The sequence below is a fragment of the Anabrus simplex genome, chromosome 9 (assembly GCF_040414725.1).
Source record: "Anabrus simplex isolate iqAnaSimp1 chromosome 9, ASM4041472v1, whole genome shotgun sequence".
NCBI lineage: Eukaryota > Metazoa > Arthropoda > Insecta > Orthoptera > Tettigoniidae > Anabrus > Anabrus simplex.
In genome coordinates this window covers 164,030,474-164,048,818 of record NC_090273.1, presented here as the reverse complement: position 1 = coordinate 164,048,818, position 18,345 = coordinate 164,030,474, and the positions used below count along the sequence as shown (strand labels likewise).

The following is an 18,345-nucleotide window of genomic DNA, read 5'->3' as shown; positions in this document are numbered from 1 at the left end:
ATCAGCTTCAGTGCAGATTCTGTTTTACTATGAGCACTCTAGAATATGTGACCACTGCAGTACCTGCAAAACCCATAACATGGACCTTTCTGTCACCACTCACACCGGATAGCACTCGGGACTAAGGAATCGCCCAGCCTTAACATTAGATTACCGCTCCCTTTTCCCCAGCTGGTGGTCTTGCCTATCTCCTATGTCTACACAGTCTAATTACCATCTTGGTGAATAATTTTAATAAATTATATGCACTTCCTACCTTTATGATCAAGTGGTACTTCTAGAGGAATTTAATTTTGTGTGGCTATTGCTAGTCTGATGCAGCCCTTGTAAGGCAGACCCTCCAAGGAGAGGGAGAATGTATATGGGAGAATGCATGTTGTTGTTGTTGGGTTATTTCTCGTAAACCCATGCAACCCATTTCTAATTCTCTCCTCAGATGGCTAAAAAAATAAATCTTTGAACTGCATATTTTTCCACAGTGGGCAGGTTTTCCAAGCTGGAAGAGATCTCTTTGTATTCCGGAGGATTTCCCCATTAATACAAGTGTCTGCTAATTTTTGGTTATTTTCTGGGGCAGCACCTTGGTCTTGAGGGTATTGGTTTTAAGACCCAGTTTTTAATATGAAGCAGAAAAAGCACCAAGAATACTTTGAAGTTCTCGCTGAGACTGTGCAACAATGATCCTATACTCTGCATACTACAGTTCAACGATGTATGTAATGGGTGCTTTTGTACTGGCTTTCAGCCTTCTCAAGTTGAAGAGTCACCATCAGTGTGATAAGTAATAGAAACATCAGGTGGAAATTCCTCATAGACCAGAGGTATGATGGCAGAAATGTAGACAGAGAAGACTATTGGTGCAATAACTCATCCCTGTTTTACCTGTTACTCCACTTGTTCAGTAACCAACCACTGCAGCTGTCATGTTGTTAAAACTGAGATATGGCAGAGCAACAGTAGTTTCCAGGTGCAGGATAATTTATCGAGTCAAATGCTTTTGTAATATGAAGGATTGTTCTGTTATTTACAATTTTCTTACAGTTAATGTCCAGTGAACATCAAGATCGGTTGTCCCTCATTTTGGTCTGAAACTGGACTGAGTTTCAGGTAAAATTTCTTCAGCAAGAAGCAACGTTCAGTTAGCTAAAATGCATGCAAAAATCTTTCCAACAATAAGAGAGTAGAGACATTGCTGTATAGTTGTCATAGTCCACCCTTTTCCCTTTCTTGAAAATGGTGACTATCAGAGCATTCTGGAAATCAGGTGGGGCTTCTTCAGAACTCCATATTTTGACAATGAGGCTATGCAGTTCATCATTACCTTTGTTAAAAACTTCTGCAGGGATACCATCAATTCCAGCCTGTACGTTGGTAGACACTGTCGTGCGAGACAGCCTACCCCTTTTCTTTCTGTTGAGTCAATAAGATAACTGATAAGGATGTTCTGTCTGTTTCAGAAGTCTGAGCTTCACCAGGACAGTTCGTGCTGATTACCAAAATTATTAGATACAGTAAATGAACCAAGAGTATCTACATCTTTTGTATTAAATTGTTACACTTCACTAGTATTAATCTCTCAAATCGAGAGAACAATGCAATGCAACTATTTGAGATTATGTTAATACTAATGGACACTTCGCACATTCCGAAACAATCTATTGGCTAGAAGCTTGCAAATGATTGTTAAGTTCTTTTGCAGAATTGTATCTCAAACTATTACACAATAAAATGGCCTTCTCTGTTCTTTGTTCAAAGAAAGACAGCTTTAACAGTATAGTACAGAGTTTATATGTGTACGGAGCTGAATACAAATATTTAGGTATGACTGATATAAAAAAAATACAAAAGGCTAGTCATGAATAAAATATGCCAATAAGAAACCTAACTGTCAAGAACTGAAAGGAAGCTATTAGATTTTATTATTGTGATCTCCTAAAGATATTAAAAAAAAGACATGTATTTTAATGTAAATAAATGTGAATTTATGATTATATTTGTGTGTTTCTTTGAGTGCTGAGGCTATGTCATGTTAAAATAAACTTGTTCCCTGCTCGTCCATCCACAACCAAATTAACATATTTTATCACATAATAGTCACCACTGCATAATCGTTGCATCCCTTATTTTCAATATAAAAATTGGATTTTAAAGTTAATCACATAATTGTCACATGTTCAAATATTTTTAATCAAGTTGCTTAAAAGGTAAATGGCACTGCAATATAAATTTCATATTAATGCAGAATTTGAATACGTATATGGCTTATTGGTAGTTTAGCAACATAGTCACTTTCACGGGATGTTGCACAACATATAAATGAATACATAATACCGGCATATGTACAAAGCGTGGCTTATCTGTAGTTTGACAACGTGGAAGCTGTGAAGAACTGAGATGAGCCTCCATAATTCCTTTCTATATGTATTTCCTTTCTATGTTTTCTTTTCTCTTTGGAATCTATTGTTGATAGTTGACGGTTGGAATAAAGATGGATGTTCTGTAAGACATATTATTATAATTACACGATTCTTAATATCACAAAATCCAACATTTGGTGACGAAACACGTAGAAACCAGTAAAACACCCTTGTTTGCATAGTGTTCAGACTTTTCGTCGCCTTCTACACTCCGGAAGGAAACTCGATATCACGAATTACATTACCAAGACGACTCCATGCCACATCAGCTCACACCACGTCATGCCATCAACGACAATACTCTGCAAGAGCTTATCATTCACTAGAGATAAGTAATTTAATTTCACAACATTTTTAGGACATTGTATTATACAATTTGTATAGCTGTCAAATATAACTATCAGTGTAATCCATCTGTCAGCTTAGGAACTGCTTATAGGTTATATCTTTCGTTGCATACGTACCTGGCAGACGAGACTTGAACTACATGAACAAGGTCTCCACTCTGCTAGTATTAAAGGAGTTCGAACTTTAAAGATCAAGTTACATGCTCACGCGGCTAACATAAGCACTCTTTTCTATCGCTAACACACCTTCCAGGCTAGCAGAAGTACGTAATCACTCTGGAACACGGTTGGTCAAGCAGTTGTAGGATGTTAATTAGTTTATAATATCACCTATTCAATACATTAAAATTTTAAACAATTAGGAATTTATCTTTATCTTTAATGTATTGAATAGGTGATATTATAAAACTAATTACCATCCTACATATAGTATCTTCCATACAGATCCATAATGTTATTTATCACTTGCATGGTAAAGCAATTGTCAGGCAAGAATTATTACAGGTACTATACCCATCACAATGACAGACGATAATTCTGTGAATAAGCTAGCACTCTTGTGAAGGAAGCGAAAGACCGAAAGAACAGCTGTGACAAAATTCAGCACAGCTCTCAGAATACGAATATAATCGCTTCAGACTCCAAGATGCTTTAGATCGACTCACTGCTATTGATGATGCCATACAGGACGCTGAATAAGAGGCCGACATCGTGAAGAGAGCATCGAAAGCCATCGAAAAACAAAAGTCTGCACCGTCAACACCTGTCATGCACACAGTAAAACTGCCTAGAGTAAAATTAGAATGAGAACTGTTGAAGATATTGTCTGCCGTTGGATAATTTATTTCAGAAGGTCATATCACCAAGTTATGGAGTTCCTAAATGAGGAGGTAGAGGGCACTATTATCACAGAGAAAATCAGGAGAGATTTCAGTTCACCGGATTCTGCCGCGACACTACACGTAAACATGAAGTCCAAACGTATGGAAACGAAAACAAAGCAACCAGACTGTTCTGTGAGACACGAGGGCACTGGGCCCAAGACTGCACAAAAATCTCCAACATAGCTGAGCGGATTAAAAAGCTAAAAGCAACCAACCGATGCTTATTGTGTCACGGTAAGAAGGTATGCCCAAAGAAGAGTAAGGTATCATGCACAAAATGCAAAAAAATCTCATCACATTTGATATGCAGTGGAGTGCAGGTCGCACCGGTATCCCTGGAAAAGATCGAAGTTAATAAACAGCACTTCACATATCTTCAAACAGCTACTAAGGGCCAAACGATCTTAGAAAACGTACACGTTGTATTTTGGATCCTGGAAGTCAATCAAGTTTTGTAAACAGAAGTCTGGTACATCAGTTTCAGTTAACTACCATGGGAAATAAGGATTTGACAGTAGCTGGATTTGAGTCATCTTGTCGCACATCTTCAGCTTGCAGCCTTATTGAATTTAACACCAGTGGAGTATAGACGAAAACTACCTTGCGTATTTCAGCATTTCAGAGTGAAAATGTCTACACATTGCATTCACCTGTTCCCTGTCACGCCTGCGGAAATTGATACTTGCTGATCCCAAGAATGACAACAATGATCTTCCAATAGAACTTCTCATAGGTGGAGACCAATACTGGAAAGTGATTCTTGATGACCAGCCAAATATGCCCATCAGATTCAGTAGTACAAGGTGTGTTTTTTAAGTAAGGTCTGCTTCAAAATAAGTACACAACAAAAGGTTATTTCAAAAAAGTAAATATATTTTCAGAAAGTACATACTTCACTCTATTTTTCGACATAGTTGCCAAGTTTGTTCAAACACTTATCATACCTCGTAACCAATTTTAAAATACCCTCTTCATAGAAACTTGCCGCCCGCTCCGATAACCAAGAGTTCGTTGCCGTTTTCACGTCGTCATCATCATTGTAATGGTTGCCACTGAGGTGATGTTTGAGGTGGAGGAACAGATGGTAATCACTCGGCGCAAGATCAAGACTGTAGGGTGGGTGGTCTAAAACTTCTCAGCCAAAACTGGCCAATAAATCGCGGGTCTGACCTGCAGTCTTGCATTGTCATGGAGAAGGACAATTCCCTTTGTCAGCATGCCGCGTCTTTTGTTTTGAATCCCTTTGCGTAGCTTTCTCAGGGTTTGCAAGTATGTTTCTGCATTGATAGTGGTTCCTCGTTGCATGAAGTCGACCAACAAAACACCATGCCTATCCCAAAACGACACAATGATTTTGCGTTGGGACAGAGTCTGTTTGGCCTTCACTTTTAGAGGCGAGTGTGTGTGTGTCTCCATTCCATGCTCTGTTGCTTCGATTCGGGCGTGATATGCGAAACCCATGTTCCATCTCCAGTTACAATCTGACTCAAGAAGCCGTCACCTTCTTTGTTATAACGAGTCAAGAACTTCATTGCACACTCAAATCTTTGGTTTTTGTGGTCCTCTGTTAGGAGTTTCGGGACCCAACGGGAGCACAGTTTCCTAAACTTTAGGTGTTCAGAAACAATGTTGTAAAGCATTGATCTCGACACGTCAGGAAATTCGTTTGAGAGACCTGTTATTGTGAAGCACCTGCTCTCACGAATCTTCGCTTCAACTGAAGCTACCAAATCGTCTGTAATCAAAGAAGGGCGACCGGAGCGGTCCTCATCATGGACGTTGTCACGGCCATCTTTGAATTGTTGTACCCACTTACGCACTTTGCTTTCACTCATAACAGTATCACCGTACACTTCGCAAATATGTCGAATTTCTGCAGCAGACAGGTTCCTTGCTGACAAAAACCGTATCACTGACCGAACCTCCCACGCGGTGGGTGAGTTGATAGTCTTAAACATTTTGAAAGCACAGAACAGAACCGTACAGGTTAGCTACAGAGCTGAAACGGAGCACAGTTGTTCCCGAGGCATGCCGGTAGGCTACATGACGCACACGCTCGTTGCGATATATGCGCGAACTACTAGTGTCTACAACAAAACAGACCTTACTTAAAAAAACACGCTTCGTACTTATTTAATCTAAATTTGGGTGAATTCTGAGTGGAAATAAGTCGCGGACTTGAGTCAGCAACGTAAACATAAACCACATTTACACTGATGAAGAACCATCTCTTGTGAAGATTTTGGGATCTAGAGTTCTTAGGAATAAGGAAAGAAAAGGACACTCACTGCAAAAGATGCTGACAGCCTTCAAGGATTCCATGAATTGTTTAAAATTCAAGACGGGAGGAGGGGGGGGGGAAGAAAGTTGTGTCCCTACCAAAGAAAGATCTGATCTTGCCTTCCAACCGTAATAATGAATTATAATCATCATACAATATTAAAGCCACGCTCAAAATCGCTTCAGAAAAAATTGCCGGTAATGCCCAGTTCGAAGAGATGTACCATCACAGATGAAGAACTACATCAAAAAACGACATGAGACGATTGCTACAGAGGAGTCGGTATTTTATTTGTCTCATCATGCCATCAAGAAAGAGCGAAATGGCACAATGAAGTGGAGGATCGTCTTTGATGCATCATCACACGAGAGAGACGTACCGTCCCTTAATGATATTTTGGAAGCAGGCCTTAACCTATTGTCAGAAATATTGTCTGCGTTAATCTGCTTTTGGACTTACCGCCAAGCCATAGTAGGAGATGGAACTCAGGCTTTTTAACAATTATGCCTGGATACCAACGACCGAGATTCAACATGATTCTTCTGGTAAAAAAGGACAAAGATGGAAACTGGCTAGCAGGTGATGATGTGGCCATCTATAGATTAACACACCTGCTGTTTGGTCTCACAAGCAGTCCATTTCTTTTGTCCGCTACACTCCGTGAACTAGCTGCGAGATTCAAGGATCAGTTTCCGACAGCAGCAGCACTTGTGGATCAGAGCACTTTCATGGACGACTTTACTGCCAGTGCTGAAGACGACAACGGAGCTGTCACCTTATATCACGAGTTGCCTGAATGGTTGGCTGAATGGTCAGCGTACTGGCCTTCGGTTCAGAGGGTCCCGGGTTTGATTCCCGGCTGGGTCGGGGATTTTAACCTTAATTGGTTAATTCCAATGGCCCGGGGGCTGGGTGTTTGTGCTGTCCCCAACATCCCTGCAACTCACACACCACACATAACACTATCCTCCACCACAACAACACGCAGTTACCTACACATGGCAGATGCTGCCAACCCTCATCGGAGGGTCTGCCTTACAAGGGCTGCACTCGGCTAGAAATAGCCACACGAAATTATATATACGAGTTGACAGGTCTACTACGACAGATACGAATGCTGATGGCAAAATGGGCAACGAACTCTGGACCACTCAAAAACATCTGGAAAGCTGAAGGACACGAAACGAAGAAGGAAACTGGAGTACTAGGTGTACGATGGGATACCGAATCAGATTCACTACTTTTCGATCACAGATATGTCACAAAGAATCTTTCGCAAGATCTAGGAATGAAATGAAATTTTTTGAAAACAACCTCAAAGTTCTACGACTCTCTTGGATTAATTTCACTGGTGTCCATAGTCAGAAAAAATCTCTTCCAAGACACTTGGTGTAGGGGTATAGACTGGGACAAGATACTTCCCCATGACATTGCATTGAGATGGAGAGTTTGGATTTCCAACATTACAGATCTGTCAAATGTGGTCATCCCAAGGTGGATTGGTTTATCAAGCTTGGCACCCGAGACGTCACGTTCACGTGTTCTGTGACACGTCGGAACGGGCATATGGAGCCGCACTGTATATTCGTGTATCTACTGATATTATTGCCTTTATACATCTGGTCTGCAGTAAGAATAGACTGTCTCCAATCAAAAAGGTAATGCTGCCATGACTAGAACTACTCGCCATTATGGTGGGTTCTCATCTTCTGAGGTATTTCTGTTAAGCAACGGATTTTGACATCACAAAATCTACTCTGTGGAATGATTCCATGGTTGCCCTAACCAAACCAAACTCCACAGCACTTAATGTCCTTGAAAGGGCCTTGGCCTGCCCAGCGACCGCTGCTCAGCCCAAAGGCCTGCAGATTACGAGGGGTCATGTGGTCGACACGACGCATCCTCTCGATCGTTATTCTGGGCTTTCGAGACCGGGACTGCCATCACACCTCCGGGTGAGAGGCAGGCACGCTACCCCTACACCACGGGGCCGGCCATGGTTGCCCTACGCTGGGTTAAAAGCGATGCAAATCGTTGGAAGACATTCATTTCCAACCGAGTGACTGAAATCCAAAGCATTCTGAGTCCAGCTCAGTTCCAGTACTGCCCAAGCCAGGATAACCCAGCAGACCTCCTGTCAAGAGGTCGAAAGATCAAGTCCTTACTGTTGTCACCTGGGAACCTCCTACTGAAGCCTCAAAATTCAGCAGTTACTGGAAAATACTGCACATCGTGGCTTGGATTTTACGCTTTCTGAACACTGTTAGACAGTCAGAAAAACTTCACTGCATGAGAACTAGAGGTTGCACGATTACAACGGATATTATAGTCCAACGAGAGAGATTTTCTGAAGAATACAATGCCCTGAAAGAAGAAAGACACTTGTCTGGAAAGTCTAAGATTGCTCGATACAGACTCTTCCTACGGGATGGCCTTATTAGACTGGGAGGGCGCCTTCACCACGCAGACCTGCTGATGCAGCAAAAACATCCTCTGTTACTTGACGGTGCTCACCACGTCACTAAGTTGTTGATCCTCCAGGCATGCCAGGCTGTAAAAAAAGGTCACCAATATGTGTCTACCATGCAAAAAGCCAGCAAGGAAATGAAATTGAATCTCCATTACCTGCAGACCGTGTCCAACATACTACGCCATGTGCAGTTACTGGTGTGGATTTTGCAGGACCACTACATATTAAGGTGGGGAGCCTTGTACAGAAATCGTATATTGTGCTCTTCACATGTGCACCTTGAACTAGCATTGGACATGACTACAGAGAAGGTTTTGATGGCTTTCAAACAGTTCATGGGAAGATGAGGGCTCCCACACACTACAGTATCTACTAAGACAACGCTAAGACATTCCAGGATGCACACAGAGAAGTGCGACAGCTCAGCCAGGTCCTTTGCATATAACGGAGTTTAGGCGGCTTGGTGGGAAAGAACGGTGGGGACAGATGAAAGATGCCTAAGGAAGGTATTTGGGAAGACTCTAATTAGTTAGGAGGTACTTGGAACACTACTGGTAGAAGTAGAAGCCACAATTAACTCAAAAACAATACAATTCAAGACGGATCTGATACACTGACTCCAAGTCATTTCCTGAACGGTACACAACTAACTGCCCTGCCCACCGGCTCTGAACCCACGACCCAGATACACCTGAGGAAGGAGGCCAGACTCAGTGAGAAAATGCAGTACTTCCTAAAGAGATGGAGAAATGAGTATCTTCTTGACCTCAGGAGCAATCTTGAAGTTCGACCCCCAAACGTTCAAAAGAGGGAGTGCCGAGTAGGAGACATCGTGCTGCTTCAGGATGTCCTGCGACCTAAATATCTGTGGCAGATGGCACGAACCACAGAAAGGAAATCAGGCCTTCAGATGGCCAACGGGACGAAGATTTGTCGGTCTTCCATCTGGAGAACTGAGTAGATGAGCCTCCATAATTTCTTTCTATATATATTTCCTATCTATGTTTTCTTTTCTCTTGTTGATAGTTGACTGCTGGAATAAAGATGGATGTTCTGTAAGACATATTATTATAATTACACGATTCTTAATATCACAAAACCCAACAATGTACAATTTATTCACATATTATGAAGTCTCATCTGAAATACATAAGGCTGTAAGATAGGGTTGGTCGGCAATGCACACACTTGTTTTCTAGTCAAAGCCTTGCAACGAGGGGTGCACTGGCATCAGAACGTGCAGGCAAACAGCAACAAAATCACTGAGAATCTAATTCTTAAAATAAAATAAAAAGATTTGCTCTTATCAATGGAAAACATTGAAAAATGAATGCATTCCGTTTTCACATCATTTTCAAGGAACCAGCCACCTGTGGACACGGGCCACATTCTTGTGGTCTGCTATAATACACAATCAAACATTTCGGTATTGGGAAATTTACGAGTAGATACACCCCTGCTTGCAACCCTTGTACTTCACCTCAAGTAGCCCTCTCCTTGCCCTAGGGGGTACATAGGTTGTTTCTGTTTCATGTTTATTAGATCTCGCGTATGTATTGACTGTTCTGGAATATATAGATGCATGTGTTTGTTTGTGGGTGACGCGATTACTGTAGACGTGTGATGAGAATTTAAAGTTTTATTTTGGTCTTTGGCATGTCTATCGAAATATTCTGTTTCTGAATCCAATAATACTGAACAGTTACAGACAGTAATTTACATAGAACACATTAACATGAAGCATCTTTTTGTGATTATGGGTAATTATAGAAACTATTCTGCGGGCTTCAGGCTAAACCTAATTGTCTTCACTGAACAGCATGGAAACACAGCTGTAGAAAGAAACTTTTCAGTGAGTGAAAAGTTGGTGCGTGACTGGTGGAAATTAAAACACAACTATTCTAGGTCCTAAAACAGGAAAGTTTCTAAAAATTGACGAAGTGTTTGCATACGTCAATGAAATACGTAACCATTGCTGCAGTGTATCATATGAAATGTTACAAATGAAGGCGTGGGGGGTAGTGCGCAAACACAACATTCCCATAAGTTCGTTTTTTTTTTTTTTGCTAGTTGCTTTGCGTCGCACCGACACAGATAGGTCTTATGGTGACGATGGAATAGGAAAGGCCTAGGAGTTGGAAGGAAGCGGCCGTGGCCTTAATTAAGATACAGCCTCGTGTGAAAATGGGAAACCACGGAAAACCATCTTCAGGGCTGCCAACAGTGGGATTTGAACCCACTATCTCCCAGATGCAAGCTCACAGCCGTGTGCCCCTGACCACATGGCCAACTCGCCCGGTATAAGTTTAAGGCGAGCTGTGGTTGAGTTATGAAGTTCATGCGACGACACAATCTATCGGTGTGAAGGAGAACAACACTACGTTAAAGATTGGCTGGTGTTTACGTTTGCGCCAGGAAACTTCATACTTACTTTCCTCAAATCGGTAATGCCGATCAGGTTTCAGTCTTCTTCGACATGCCTCACAACAGCACTATAGTACTAAAAGGGTCACAGAGTGTATTTATGAAAACCAGTGGGAGAGAGCACGCCAATGCTTGCCATTAGGGGCTGCCTTACATAATTTTTAAGAGGAAAACGATGCCTAATCAAATACAGTTTTCCCATAGAACTCATGTATGAGTGCAATCAAAGGGTTGGATGGTCACAGAACTCATGATGGACTGGGTTAAAACTGCATGGGATAGAAGACCTGCTGCACTACAGAAACAAAAGGCTCTGCTGGTTTTAGATAAGAATAAGAATATTTAATCACCACTGATCATTTACATGAAACAGGTTTTGTCATTCAATACCACAATATTATTTCTATTATCATCTATATACAGTTATTAACAGTCAATATTAACAATTTTCATTTCTAAGAATTCCTTTACGTCATAAAATGAATTTTCTAACATCCAGTTATACAGTTTTCTTTTAAAATTATTGATGGACACAGCCTGTGCAGAGAATGGTAAATTTATTTAAAAATATTATACTATTTACTTTATATGAGTTACCTGTTTTCACAAGTCTATGTCTTGGGACATAACGAGTATTGTGTTGGTGGATTGATGGTAAGTTCATTCAGAGTTTTTAACATACAATAATGATATAAAAATATATAGATTTATAACTGTTAAGCCTGATAAAAAGGGGACAACAATGATCAGAAGAACCGGCTTTACACATTATACAAACAAGCTTCTTCTGTATTATTATTATATATTTTTTTTTCTAGTGGTTTTACGTCGTATCGACACAGATTGGTCTTACGGCGACGATGGAACAGGAAAGAGCTAGGAGTGGGAAGGAAGCGGCCGTGGCCTTAATTAAGGTACAGCCTGGTGTGAAAATGGGAAACCACGGAAAACCATTTTCAGGGCTGCCGACAGTGGGGTTCGAACCTATCTCCCGAATACTGGATACTGGCCGCAATTAAGCGACTGCAGTTATCGAGCTCGGTCTTCTGTATTAGCAATACATGATGGACATAAGATGAATGTCCGCACAATAGCAGCCCATATTATGACCGTCCAATGGCAAGTGAGTCAGCTGTTGAGCCATTGATTGTCATGCTAAAGGAATGGTTAACAGGAATTATGTGATATAGATGTTGATTCCCATAGGGAATCTAAAATATTTGTCCTGAATGAGTAAATTCATAATACCAATATAAATGGTCCGTTATTGGATATTATAAATTTTCCAGCTAACTCATTCTTGGTTGCCAGCGTTTCGCCCTCGTGTGCTAGGGTGGGCTCATCAGTTGGTACCTAGCAGACCTACCAATACGCTGGCTAGTGCATACCGTGGAGGCCACTGCGTAGGCTAACTGGAGCCACCTGCAGTGCCAATGCACTAAGAGACTTTGTCTCATTATCAAAAATTGATGCCTGCTTGGCCATCAGATGATATAGATGTTGATTCCCATAGGGAATCTAAAATATTTGTCCTGAATGAGTAATTCATAATACCAATATAAATGGTCCGTTATTGGATATTATAAATTTTCCAGCTAACTCATTCTTGGTTGCCAGCGTTTCGCCCTCGTGTGCTAGGGTGGGCTCATCAGTTGGTACCTAGCACACCTACCAATACGCTGGCTAGTGCATACCGTGGAGGCCACTGCGTAGGCTAACTGGAGCTAACTGGAGCTACCTGCAGTGCCAATGCACTAAGAGACTTTGTCTCATTATCAAAAATTGATGCCTGCTTGGCCATCAGATGATATAGATGTTGATTCCCATAGGGAATCTAAAATATTTGTCCTGAATGAGTAAATTCATAATACCAATATAATGGTCCGTTATTGGATATTATAAATTTTCCAGCTAACTCAGTCTTGGTTGCCAGCGTTTTGCCCTCGTGTGCTAGGGTGGGCTCATCAGTTGGTACCTAGCACACCTACCAATATGCTGGCTAGTGCATACCGTGGAGGCCACTGCGTAGGCTAACTGGCAACCAAGAATGAGTTAGCTGGAAAATTTATAATATCCAATAACGGACCATTTATATTGGTATTATGAATTTACTCATTCAGGACAAATATTTTAGATTCCCTATGGGAATCAACATCTATATCATCTGATGGCCAAGCAGGCATCAATTTTTGATAATGAGACAAAGTCTCTTAGTGCATTGGCACTGCAGGTGGCTCCAGTTAGCCTACGCAGTGGCCTCCACGGTATGCACTAGCCAGCGTATTGGTAGGTGTGCTAGGTACCAACTGATGAGCCCACCCTAGCACACGAGGGCGAAACGCTGGCAACCAAGAATGAGTTAGCTGGAAAATTTATAATATCGAATAACGGACCATTTATATTGGTATTATGAATTTACTCATTCAGGACAAATATTTTAGATTCCCTATGGGAATCAACATCTATATCATCTGATGGCCAAGCAGGCATCAATTTTTGATAATGAGACAAAGTCTCTTAGTGCATTGGCACTGCAGGTGGCTCCAGTTAGCCTACGCAGTGGCCTCCACGGTATGCACTAGCCAGCGTATTGGTAGGTGTGCTAGGTACCAACTGATGAGCCCACCCTAGCACACGAGGGCGAAACGCTGGCAACCAAGAATGAGTTAGCTGGAAAATTTATAATATCCAATAACGGACCATTTATATTGGTATTAATAGGAATTACTCGGAAATACATCCAGCTGGGTCAAATATCTAGAGTAACTCGCCCATTCAGACAGGAAATTGGATGGATATAAGATGAGGAATGAAATTCCTAAGCTCAAAACCCCGTGGTCACCGCACGCTTACAGTCACGAAATATTATCTGATATCTGAGCAGAGATTAGCAAAATAATTTTACATTCTCAACAGTATTAAGAAGTAAGTCGACTATGTGATATTCAGGTCCAGCGGTGTCATGAAGGAGGCCATGAATTGATGCCATATGTTACAGGATCAAGGCGGCGCTGAAGAGGTTAGGTCGATTACATACGTCATAAAGACAATGGTGAAGTGTTCCTTTGTACATCTTTCCAGTCAAATGGGATCACGTTATCTTGGAATTCGCATTCGAACTGTCATAAACAGATGGAAGAGAGGTTACAAGTCAGTGAGTTGAGCCTAACGTATGGAATGCAGACCGATATTATTAGCATAACAATGGTAATGAACTTTTGTTTTATGAATAATGGTATGGCATATAAAAACGGAGATTGAAGGTTGAACGGACAGTAATTAGCACGTCTTTAAAGGGAACGTCTACGTTCGCAGAACCTAAGAGAAATATTAGAGAACGTGATATATAAAATAATATTACTGTGTCGAATAGCGATCTGAGGTTTTAATACTGATCAAGGGAAGTTTCGGAAATAACTGTGAGATATTGTAAAACGCCTGTGTCACTGTGTTAATTTTGTTTTCTAAGTTTCAGGTCCATGGACTCAAAAATGTATGAAGATTTTTCCAATGATGTAATGATGGAAATGAATATGAGTGCTTAGACATTCCGATATCCTAACAGGCCCGGGAGATAATGCCGAAGTGAGGGCCAAAACTATGACCAATGGAGCAAAGGACTGAGAGCGGTATCACATAATCTTCACTGATAAGTACCAAGATTTCATTTTCTTTACCCTATTTTCTTGTAGTTGCATAGCTGTAGAGTAGAATGTGTTTTTTCTTTCATAATGAAGTGACGTAAATTTAAACAACTTGAGTGACCTAATGCGACTATCATTTAGTGCCCGGTTACTTGTGATTACGGTTATGTCCAAGGTTGTAATATTAAGATCATCTATTATACACAAGATTTAGCTTGTAAATACGTGTCTTACCGCGAGTTACTCGGAATCTTCTTCACGTTTACGGTGAATGAAGGAATGCGGTGTCTTCATTAATGAACCATACTTGTTTTGCATGAATACTTTGTGAGGTGACTTTATTTTAATATTTATTTGTAGAAGGTCTTCTGCATGATAATACAATACGTGTTTAATGCGTAGTGGCGAATGTTTTGTGAAATTAGTGTTGCGTTGATTGCGATCTTTTGGTGATGATAAAAGAGATTCTTCGGGAATGCTTGTGAATTCTCTTGGGGAAGTAATGTGTGAATATGTATGATGTGCTTGAATATGGTGAATAATAAGGACAGGGTCGTCCATAAAGTGTTTTATGATGAATTAATATTGTTATGGTAAGTGTCTCGTTGAAAAATAGATAATGGGAGTGTGATAAATAATTATTTGAGATTTAGAGATGGATTTAAGCGCTCGTCATACAATTAAGAACCCAGAATAGGCAAGCAAGTGTGTTGTCGTTATTTTTGGTGGTGTAAGATGTCCGAAGGTCGAGCGTAGGGATTGTTATATGATCATCGAAACACTGTTTCGCGACGGGATACGATGCAGATACCATTTAATTTGAGGAAATGGTCACTAATTAGACGTCTTCAACATTTAACAAGCATAATATGTGTGAAGTAGAAGGTCGTATTTATTGAATTATTGTCACCTGGTAGTAGATTGTATTCTTGCGTAGTTGCTTATAGTATGTTTCCCGTAGATAGTGTGCCTTCAAGATTTTCTTTCAGGAGGGCAGTGCCGGTGGAAGCAGTTACTACTGTTAATCATTCTTTGGGATCATTAATGATTTTGTAGCGGCTAGATATTGTGTTCTATTTAGGTGGCTGATACGGATTCCTGGGACATGCTGTTGTTGATTGAGTTATGTCGATATGAGATCCAATTATTATGTGGGTTTTCCTACACTGTGTGCACTTTATGAATGTTTATATTGAAACTGGTCACCATTAGAGAACTCAAGTTGGTTAGCAATTAGGTAATTTCTGAGATAATGGATAAAATGTAGGGTACTTTGAAATGAAATCTTGGATAAGTGAAGATAAAAGCAAGTGTAGTTTACAAAAATTTTTTTCTTGAATGAAATTTTATTCGATCCTATTATTTATTGCGGGCGGACAATTAATGATAAATAATGATGATTTGCCATCAGCAAGTTCCATATTCGTTTCCATCAAGTTAGTATTTTCAATCAAGGTTTAAATAATGATGTTTTTTAAGTATTTAGCCAACAGAGATTTTCGTTCGTCTATCTAGCTATTATCCAATCATCATACAATGTATTATTATTGTATTAAGTTAGGTTTTGATTTCATTAAATTGGAAAAGGGTCCTTCCAAGAAACTAACATTCGTTTTCCTTATTTAAATGAGATATATTTAGCCTTACGAAGTTTATTGAATACTATTACTACCATAATCATACAGAGAAGCTTCCCGAACTATGAAGGTCAATTGGCAAGGCATAGCATTACAACACAATCCTACCCCGAAGTACCTCGGAGTCACTCTGGATCGTGCCTTAACCTACAGAAAACATTGTTTGAACATCAAGCAGAAAGTGGCTGCTAGAAACAATATTGTGCGGAAGCTAACTGGAACATCTTGGGGAGCACAACCAGACACAGTGAGGACATCTGCCCTTTTGCTCTGCTATTCCGCAGCTGAATACGCATGCCTGGTGTGGTACAAATCTTGCCATACCAAAGCAGTTGATGTAGCAATCAACGAAACCTGCCGCATTATTACTGGATGTTTGAGACCTACACCTTTGGAAAAAGTGTATTGCCTTGCAGGGATAGCACCTCCCGATATTCGCCGTGAAGTGGCAGCCAAGAAAGAAAAGAGAAAGGTGTTGACATCGGAAGCCCACCCTTTGTTTGGATATGAGCCACCATGCCAGCGGCTTAAGTCTAGGAAAAGCTTCTTGAGAGTAACCGAAACACTTGCAGGAACAGCGCAGCAAGCAAGAATTCAAGAATGGCGCGTCAGGAGTCAACATACGAGGATCAGTCAATGGATGACGCCAAAAGAGGAACTCCCTCCTGGCCATGTCACAGATTGGGTGAATTGGAGAGCACTGAACAGACTGCGCTCTGGTGTTACGCGGTGCAGGGTAAACCAGAAGAAATGGGGTTTCGAAGTGGACAGTACCTTGTGTGTATGTGGAGAAGAGCAGACCACAGCCCATTTGCTGCAATGCAGTTCATGCCCATTCAGCTGCACAACAGAAGACCTGGTTAAAGCGAAGCCAAATGCACTTGATGTTGCAAGGTTTTGGGCTCACATAGTTTAATGTGGCTCTTCGCCATTGGAGTATTTATATTATGTTTTATGTTCTTCCTTATCTTTAATTTTAAACTTATGTATGCTTCTGACACGATATAAATAAAAATAACCATAATCATGAACGTCTTGCGTCAAATGCTAGTCCAACTGCATAAACAGTAGTCGGATGTCCATGCCCTGGGTGGAGAATTATGCGTCACGACTGACTTTAGCTGAGGCTTATCACAAGAACCTACGAACCTTCTATATCCCCGGGCAATGGACGGGTGTAACATGAAATATAGGACTGGAAGACTCCAAAATATGCCATTCTCAAATAGTCTGCTGTCGCTAATTCCCTCAATTTCCACATAAGATATGAGGCCCGTGATATCTTTTTACAGACATTACTGACATGTACTTCCCAGCTTAATTTGGTATCAATATGAATACCCAGTAGCTTGAGTGCCTGAATTTCTATATTATTGGACAATCCTTCTTCTTCTTCTTCTTCTTCTTCTTCTTCTTCTTCTTCTTGCGTTACGGCCTCTGTAGGACCACGGACAGCTCCTTCATGGATTGCATTTTCTTCTTCTCCTCCCAGAACCTCTTCATCCTTTCTCTTCTTCTCTCCCGCTCTTCTTCCGAGATATTCAGTATCCTCTTCTCTTGTCTACTCCACTGGTGACTCTCAATCCTTTTCCTGTATCCATCCCTATCGTTGATCTCTGGCATATTAGTCGGTATGTACTTCCTTTTCCAATTTTCCTTTTCTTCCACCTTGATCCCCAATTCTGACCAATCTTTCCGGAGTTCAACTACCCACTTGGTTCCTGTCTTTCCTCGTGTCCTCGCTGTTGTTTCCCATACTCTTTTCGTCATTCTATCCATATTCATCCTGATTACATGTCCCGCAAACCGTGCTCTTTTCAGTCTGATTTCTTCTGAGATTGTCCTCATGTTCCGGTATAGTTCTTCCCTGGGTCTCCTCATCCATCTCTCACCTCCTCTCTTAGGGCCTAGTATTTTCCTCAATATTTTTCTCTCTTCTTTCTCTAGTTGTTCCGCACCATTTCTTCCTAGTGCTATAGTCTCAGCAGCATATAATACAGCATTTCTCACCGTTGCCTTGTAATGTCTGATCTTTGCGTCCGTAGATATATTCTTTTTATTGTATATATCTCTGGTCGTACAGAAGGCTGATCGCATCTTTTTTATCCTCTCTGTTATTCCTTCATTGCTCCTATTCCTTCCTGTTATAAATTCTCCTAGGTACTTGAATTTGTCCACCTTCTGCACGGTGCCTTCCGGTGTTGTCCAATCCTCAGTGGTATTCAATGTCTTTGTCTTGTT

At 40.9% G+C, this 18,345-nt stretch overlaps 2 protein-coding genes across 3 annotated transcripts in view; one reads left to right on the top strand and one right to left on the bottom strand.

The window, feature by feature from the left end:
- The window catches only part of LOC136881170 (KIF-binding protein), a 160,198-nt gene extending 158,205 nt beyond the window's left edge, over positions 1–1,993 (top strand). For both annotated transcript variants that reach the window (XR_011018695.1, XM_067153832.2), the window contains exon 7: positions 1,458–1,993. The gene's annotated coding sequence lies outside the window, so the exon portion shown is untranslated. The remainder of the gene's footprint in view (positions 1–1,457) is intronic.
- The window catches only part of Cog8 (conserved oligomeric Golgi complex subunit 8), a 113,201-nt gene that overhangs the window by 10,100 nt on the left and 84,756 nt on the right, over positions 1–18,345 (bottom strand). The gene's annotated exons all lie outside the window — the stretch shown is intronic.